We start from the raw sequence: 8084 nt of genomic DNA on the forward strand, positions 1-8084 counted from the left end.
AACTTTTGATAACTCCGCCCACTAAGAAGAGTTCAGAATTTATGCAGCAGACGTCGCTTGCTGGTTTATCAAATACATATTTCAGACTTCTACCCTGAGGCCAAAAATTGGTTTGGTTTCAAGGAATTAAGCTTGAAATATTTAATATCACAGTGCCCTGGCCTTTGTATTATGTCTGACTAATAATTGGCCTCGGACGCTGACTGCAGAGCTAGAGAGGAGGATCCTAGCAATGGAATTGAGATGCTACAGAAGGATGCTAGGTAACACATTGAAAGACCGCATCACAAACACGAATAGATTAGAGACAAGGTTACAAGAACGATTGGACCCCACGATGACCTGCTAATAATTGTAAAGAAAAATAAAATTAAAACTCTATGGCCATACTACAAGGTCTTCGGGGCTTGCAGAGACCTTCCTTCAGGGAACAGTACCAGGGAAAAGTAGACGAAGACAGAGAAAGCGCTGGGAAGACAGCATTAAACGATGGACGGGCCTGCCATTGACAGAGGTTCTATCCAAGGCAAAAGACTGAGAGGAATGGAGAAAGACGGTTGACAAATCTTGTGTGGTGCCCTAACGGTCCAACAGACTTTGAGATAGTTGAAGGGCCTTCTACAGGTGGGGGCTTCGCAAAGGACGTAAACATTTTTTAGAGAAGAAATAGCGAAACTGATTCTCAATGTTATTGTTATTTGTAACAACTTGCGTAATTTTAGTTTTTCTGTGCTTTTTTAAATTTTGCTCTCTCATTTGGGGCCATCGAATTCTTTTCACCTAAGGCCTCCAATTATCTAGGGCCGGCACTGCCACTGTCAACAAAAAAAAAAAAAAAACTAAAACTTAAAGTTTTGTTATCAAAGGTGGGCTTATATCCTAGGCGAAAGGTTTCCATTTCAGACCTTACGATCTATAGGGCAGGTGATGTTAATGTTATCTGATTCTTTGGCCTACGGCTAACGAGCAGGGTGTCACGTTGAAAGCACGAAGACCAACCGCCTATATTTTCCCCCAACTTAAATCAGGTACCCATTGGTGTTCTGTAGACTCAGGGGCGCCCTGAAATTCCCGAAATTCAAAATACCACTCTTCACAGAGATTCGAACCCAGGACCCCAGTATTGGACGCCGAGCGCTTAACCACTCCTCCACCACACCCGCAAGGGAAAAGTGGTTAGAGGAAAATCGTTTAGCTTCCAAACTAAAAAATTCACGAATTAAAAACTTTCTTGAAATTTTTGTTTTTATATGCAAAACTACTAAACTGAAAAAAAAAAGAAGAAAAGTTAGACAAGTTGCATAGACTTACCGTCTAATCATTGTATGACATACACATATTTAAAACAATTATTATTAACATTTAAAACCCCAGGCTATGATTCCTACTATGATACTAGTTTTGATAAAACTCATATCGAATGACAACGATGTCGACATCAATTAAACAATTAAATAAGCGTGACAAAACAATCACCCTCGGGCTAATCTATTGTTTGAAGACGTGATAATTGAGCAGTAAAGCGCTTGGCTTCTAAACCGTGTGTCCCAGGTTCGAATCGCGGTTGGTCGTTGTGCTGACCACATGCGACCCTCGTTAACCGCAGGCCACAGAAACAGATGACCTTTACATCACATGTCTAAAAGTTTTTTAAAAAATCTATTGTTTTAGAAAAAAAAATATGTTCGTATTAAAAAAATTTTTTTTTTTTTAGTTTTACAGTAGAAAGAAACAAACAAACAAAAAAAAACAAAAAAAAAAAACAGAAGCCTTTATATCGGTTTAAAGTATAGAATAAAAATTAAAATATCTCTTTCTTAAAAAAAAGATATGCCCAAAGGCTTTGATTCTATTGTTACAAGCTTTAACTAAATATTTGTGAGTGCATCAAACGTTGACCCCAACTAAACAATTAACATACATTGTGTCAACCAAATCGCTTCAGGGCCTATTCACTGTTTAAGACAGCGGTTCTCAACCTTTTATGCTCGGCGACCCCTTTTTACAATCCCCCACTTAGCCACGACCCCCACCCTCCCCCGCACACACAAAGCAATTGAAGAATAGACTATAATAATCCATTTCTTCAATGGTCTTTGGCGACCCTGGCAAATTGTCAATCGACCCCCAAGGGGGTCGCGACCAACAGGTTGAGAACCCCTGGTTTTAAGAGAACATACAATGTTATCATAATATATGGCGGATCTTTTAAGCTTTTAATTTATGCTTTGTGCGCTATGGTCCAATCACTTTTGTGGTCTAAAGGGTAGAGGGGGTACCCATAGAGTTTTAGGCGCTAAAAAAACAACAACTCTGTTTGAATCGGGACTCAAACTTAAGCCCACTTGTAAGCAGGCCTAGCCGTAACTTATACTTATATCAGCTCTCAGTGTTTGCTGAAGACTAGTCAGTGATAGGGCCAATGGTGATTACATTTGGTCTGTGTTTCTTCAATGTTGTGTAGCGCTACTTTCTTTGCTTATAAAATGTCTGACATGTTTCGGATTGTCCTTCAGAGTTGAAAGACAGTTTACCTCCTAGTCAAAACTTCCCGCAGGACGACGGGGTATGGGAGCGGGCTGGGTTTGAACCCTGGTCGAACGATAAATCTGAACGACATTCTAGCGCGCAAACCGCACGACCAGGCAGCCATCCATGAGGGGGGGGGGGGAGAGGGGGTATCAGTAAAAACAAATCTGCCCGAGTCGCGCGTCAAACCTCTAGCCCCTTCATAGGTAGCCAAGCCAAGACATGTTCAAGCGTACTTAGCCTCTCGACCACGCTTGCCACTAATGTAAGAAACGAAAGTCAAGAGGCTTTCATCGGGTTAAAAACAAAGGTCACGAGGCTTTTATCAGGTACAAACAAAGGTCACGAGGCTTTTATCGGGTACAATCAAAGGTCATGAGGCTTTCATCGGATACTAACAAAGGTCACAAGGCTTTCATCTGGTGCAGTCAATATTTACGAGGCTTTCATCGGGTACACACAAAGGTCACGAGGCTTTCATCGGGTACACACAAAGGTCACGAGGCTTTCATCGGGTAAACACAAAGGTCACGAGGCTTTCATCGGGTACACACAAAGGTCACGAGGCTTTCATCGGGTACACACAAAGGTCACGAGGCTTTCATCGGGTACACACAAAGGTCAAGAGGCTTTCATCGGATACAAAATAAAGGTCACGAGGCATCCATCGGGTACAAGCAAAGGTCACGAGGCTTTCATCGGGTACAAACAAAGGTCAACAGGCTTTCATCGGGTACAAACAAAGGTCACGAGGCTTTCATCGGGTACAAACAAAGGTCACGATGTTTTTATCAGTTAGAAACAAACAAAACAAAACTGGGCAGTAACATATAAAAAAGTAATGTAACAAAAATGTTAATAATTAAATGAAATGGCATCAATTTATTTGAATCAATAATGCCATTAATATTTAATAGATCTAGACTAAAGTTATACATTTTTTGCACTTAATTATCTTTGGTTGGTACAACCTCAATGTCAGTAAAATGCTTAGAGTGATATAGTCCATTCCTATAAAAAAAAGCTAACCGGGCAGCTTTTTCCACAAGAAACAGACACAAGACTATCAAGCAAAATGGAGACAGATGTCAATACAACTTACACAACTATAGTCTCTAACATCTTTGAGGCAGCGAAAAAACACATAAATCGAGGTCAAGTTAGGAAAAAAAAACAACCTTTTTGAACACCTGAATTACATAAATTAGTAAAAGATAAAAACATGGCCAGGAAGACTATGGAAAAACAAAACTCAACCAATGGGCAACAGGAAACACAGAAGGCAGAGCCACGTAAAAATGTTTGTTTTACATGTTTCGGATGTTCCTTCAGAGTTGAAGATAATTACTTCCTAGTCCAAACCTCCCGCAGGACGACGGGGGATGGGAGCGGGCAGGGTTTGAACCCGGGACCATCGATAAATCTGAACGACAGTCCAGCGTGCAAACCGCACGACCAGGCAGCCATCCACGTACAAAGAAATGACCATGCCAAACAAACTGGACAGTATTAACTCCCCCTCAAAGAGCAATCTACAATCTTCCAACTAAGGACAGGACACAGGCCTCTGTTAAATTATCATCTCAATAAAATAAATCCCACACAACTCCCCCTTTGTAGACAATGCGTCCACCCTTATGAAATCGTAAACCATATCCTTCTTGAATGCCCTTTTCTATTCCACCTTAGGCAGACCCTACTTCCACTACAGCCCAACATAACCAACACTCTGTACGGCAGTGCTGAACAGCTGAAGAAAACTGCACACTTTTTTTCCTTGGCACAGTCTGCAAAAGAGAAGACAGCTCAGCAGCAATAAAGCTGGCTTGAAGAAGCAGAAGAAGCTATAGTCCATTTACATTTCTGAACCACTTTGAGGGGTTGGCATAGGGGAGGGGTAAGCTTCAAGAAAGTTTCTTCATGCTTTTTTGAAAAAAAAAATGTTTTCCTTTCAGACCATGCTTTCTATAGTGCAGATGATGTAAAGGCCATCTGTTTTTGTGGCCCACAGTTATCGAAGGTGTCATGAATGAAGCCAGCACAGCGACCAGCCGCCTTTTATTTCCCCCACTAATGTCTGGTAACCATTAGAGCTGGGCGGAGCTAGCCGTCATAAACATCTTAAAGTTAAAAATCACAGTCTTCACCAGGATTCGAACCCAGGACCCTCCGGTTGAAACGCCAAGCGCTTTCCTACTCAGCCACCTCGTTTTCTTATATATTGTTGACGTATTTATGAAATTGTTTAAAAATAATTTCGTTTTTATAAACAAAAAATAGAAAATCTTTACAAATATTTTATGTGTTTTTTTCTCTTTAAATGAAAAAATTAAAGGAGAATTTATGACAACTATAATAAGTGGGATTTTTTTTTTTATTTCATGTCATTAATTTTTTAAAGATAGTATAAAAATGGAAGAACAGAGAATATATATTTCATTCTTAATTCTGTTCTGTCATTGTACATTTTGCAGAAGTTGGAAATGTATATGTTTGCTTTTTACTCATATTTTCAGTGTCGACGTATAAAATAGATACAAAAAAAACAACATAAACATGCTTGTGGGTAAAATGAAAACAATGGATGTCGCTTTCTTAGTTGTGCATTTCCTGTATTTTGGAGTCGATCGACAGTGCGTTTTGGGCTTATCTGTTGGAAACTTCAGTAAAATTTATAATGTATGGAACATGAAGTTGCAAAGGGGCAGACTTAACGATTTCTCATGTCACTTAAAGTGCGAGCTATGGATAACTGCCCCCTGTTCTTGTGACGTCAGGTGCCTCGTGCTAGGAAATTGTTGCGAAGATTTTTTCTCTATGTGTTCAAACTTGATTGTGGAAAGTCGGACCAGGTTTGGTAGATTTACCAACTCTAAAAAAGTCTGCCAATATAGCACTTTTATGATCGCTAGTTGTCCTGTAGATGAACGTTATTCGAACGAACCCAGTTCAACAATTCAACATGGAAGTCTGGAGAAAGAAATGCCTTTTAGAAATCTAAACATTAATATTGAAGTTAATAATACATTCTTAGATCAAGCCGTTAAACTTTTACCTGTAACTGACCTAATTACAGGTTTTACATATGTTAACACAGACGTTTTTTATCAATGCAACACTGAGAGTAGATCAGAACTATACTTTTGGGACATAGTGCTCCAGTCTGACAATTTTTTTACTCTAGAAGACGAACATTTAAATACTAGCAATTTCCATTTAATGAACATGGTATTCCAACCTCCAACGTTTATAAAAGACATACATATCTTACCAGTATGTTTTACAAACAGCGTATCTACATGTCCAGAAAATGTTCCCAAAGATTCACGGCTTCAGAAAAAATGTGAGTTGTTTACATCATTTGTTGTAGCCAATGATGTGATCTTTAACAACAAGTACTGTGCTTTATGCCATGGTCTTAAAACCAGTTTTGTGAAAAAAACAGAAGCCCAACATATTTTTTATAATGATTTCACATTTTCAATCATTATAAATCTGCAAAAAACAAAACTTCTAGTCACCCAGTTCAGTCCTGAATTGAACAAATATCCAACCGTCTGGCAGAAAATTGAATGCAACTTAAACGAAAGTTCAAACTTTCAAGAGTCTTTCCGGTGCCAAATTATAGAGTGCTCAAACTATTCCCGTTTGATTGATGGCAAATGTAAAGAACCCACAACATTACAACTAGCATTCCCAGCTGCCTATGTCGCTGGTTTTAATAACTTAGCACTATGGAATTACGTAGAGTGTTATTTTTTTCATCACCTTAATCTTCGTCTATACCAGAGTAAGAATTCTCCTGCTCTCAAAGACACGGTATGGCAAGAGCAGAAATTTATTCTTTTTACTTTTCAACTGTTTGTAGTACATACGGTAGACTTTGTTTCCTATGACCTTTTTCCTTTGCATCAGAGAATTTATCACAATATAATGAACATGACATGTTCAATGTTTTCGAGAATGAACTATATCAAGCCAGAAAGACGTAACAAAATTAGGAATTTGGAATCAACAAGAATTTTATTTATCATATTTCCAGACCATGTACTTCAAGAAGAAACATTTCAGCATTTAAATGCAGTCTTCTCATTGCCATTAGTCTGCTCTGATGGACTGGCTAATGAGGGAAATATTTCAGAGAAGAAAAGGTTGGACTTCAAATGTTGGCAACAATTATCTTCGTCGAACATTGTAAATGTGAATTCTGATATTTTGTTGACAAAATTTGTTATTGTCTTGTCGTTACTGTTATTTTCTTAAACTTCATTAGCGAAAGAATTTCTTTTGTTAAGTAGTGTGTCCCATAGGATTAGCTCATGACACAACCGTTATGACATGCAAGATGTTCATGTCCATGCTTTTTGATGATGTAAACATTTATGCTATTTGCACCACCATTTTGCATTTTTTATGTTTTCTTTTGAAGAGTTTTTATAAGTTTAAAAAAAGGTGACTTAGCATTTGTTTATTCCGTCAGATTAATTTTTTTTTTTGTAAAGGAACATAGTTAGCCAAGTATTAAAACTGTTTAAAAGTTCATTTTAAGGGAATAAAGTAAAAGCTTATCTGGCACATTATCTGATCTCTGGACATATGGATGTGCCGAGACATTATCTGATCTCTGGATGTGCCGAGACATTATCTGATCTCTGGATGTGCCGAGACATTATCTATCTTTATAGAGATGCTGATACTGTGACACATCATCTAATTTAAAGATATATGGACGCGCCAACAGTCTTCTGACATACGGACATGGGGATATGCTAAAACATTATTTGATCTTTAGACATGTGAATACTCTTACAACTCATCTGACCTATAGTCCTGTGGCTAACATGATAACTCATCTGCTTTTTTGTACTGTAGCTAACATGATAACTAAGCTGATCTATCGACCTGTGGCTAACATGATAACTCATCTGATCTGTTGTCCTACGGATAACCTGATAGCTCATCTGATTTATTGTACTGTGGCTAACTTGATACATGATAACTCATCTGTTCTATTGTACTGTGGCTAACTTGATACACGATAACTCATCTGTTCTATTGTACTGTGGCTAACTTGATACATGATAACTCATCTGTTCTATTGTACTGTGGCTAACTTGATACATGATAACTCATCTGTTCTATTGTACTGTGGCTAACTTGATACATGATAACTCATCTGTTCTATTGTACTGTGGCTAACTTGATACATGATAACTCATCTGTTCTATTGTACTGTGGCTAACTTGATACATGATAACTCATCTGTTCTATTGTACTGTGGCTAACTTGATACATGATAACTCATCTGTTCTATTGTACTGTGGCTAACTTGATACATGATAACTCATCTGTTCTATTGTACTGTGGCTAACTTGATACATGATAACTCATCTGTTCTATTGTACTGTGGCTAACTTGATACATGATAACTCATCTGTTCTATTGTACTGTGGCTAACTTGATACATGATAACTCATCTGTTCTATTGTACTGTGGCTAACTTGATACATGATAACTCATCTGTTCTATTGTACTGTGGCTAACTTGATACATGA

Source organism: Biomphalaria glabrata, chromosome 5 (assembly GCF_947242115.1).
Source record: "Biomphalaria glabrata chromosome 5, xgBioGlab47.1, whole genome shotgun sequence".
Lineage (NCBI taxonomy): Eukaryota > Metazoa > Mollusca > Gastropoda > Planorbidae > Biomphalaria > Biomphalaria glabrata.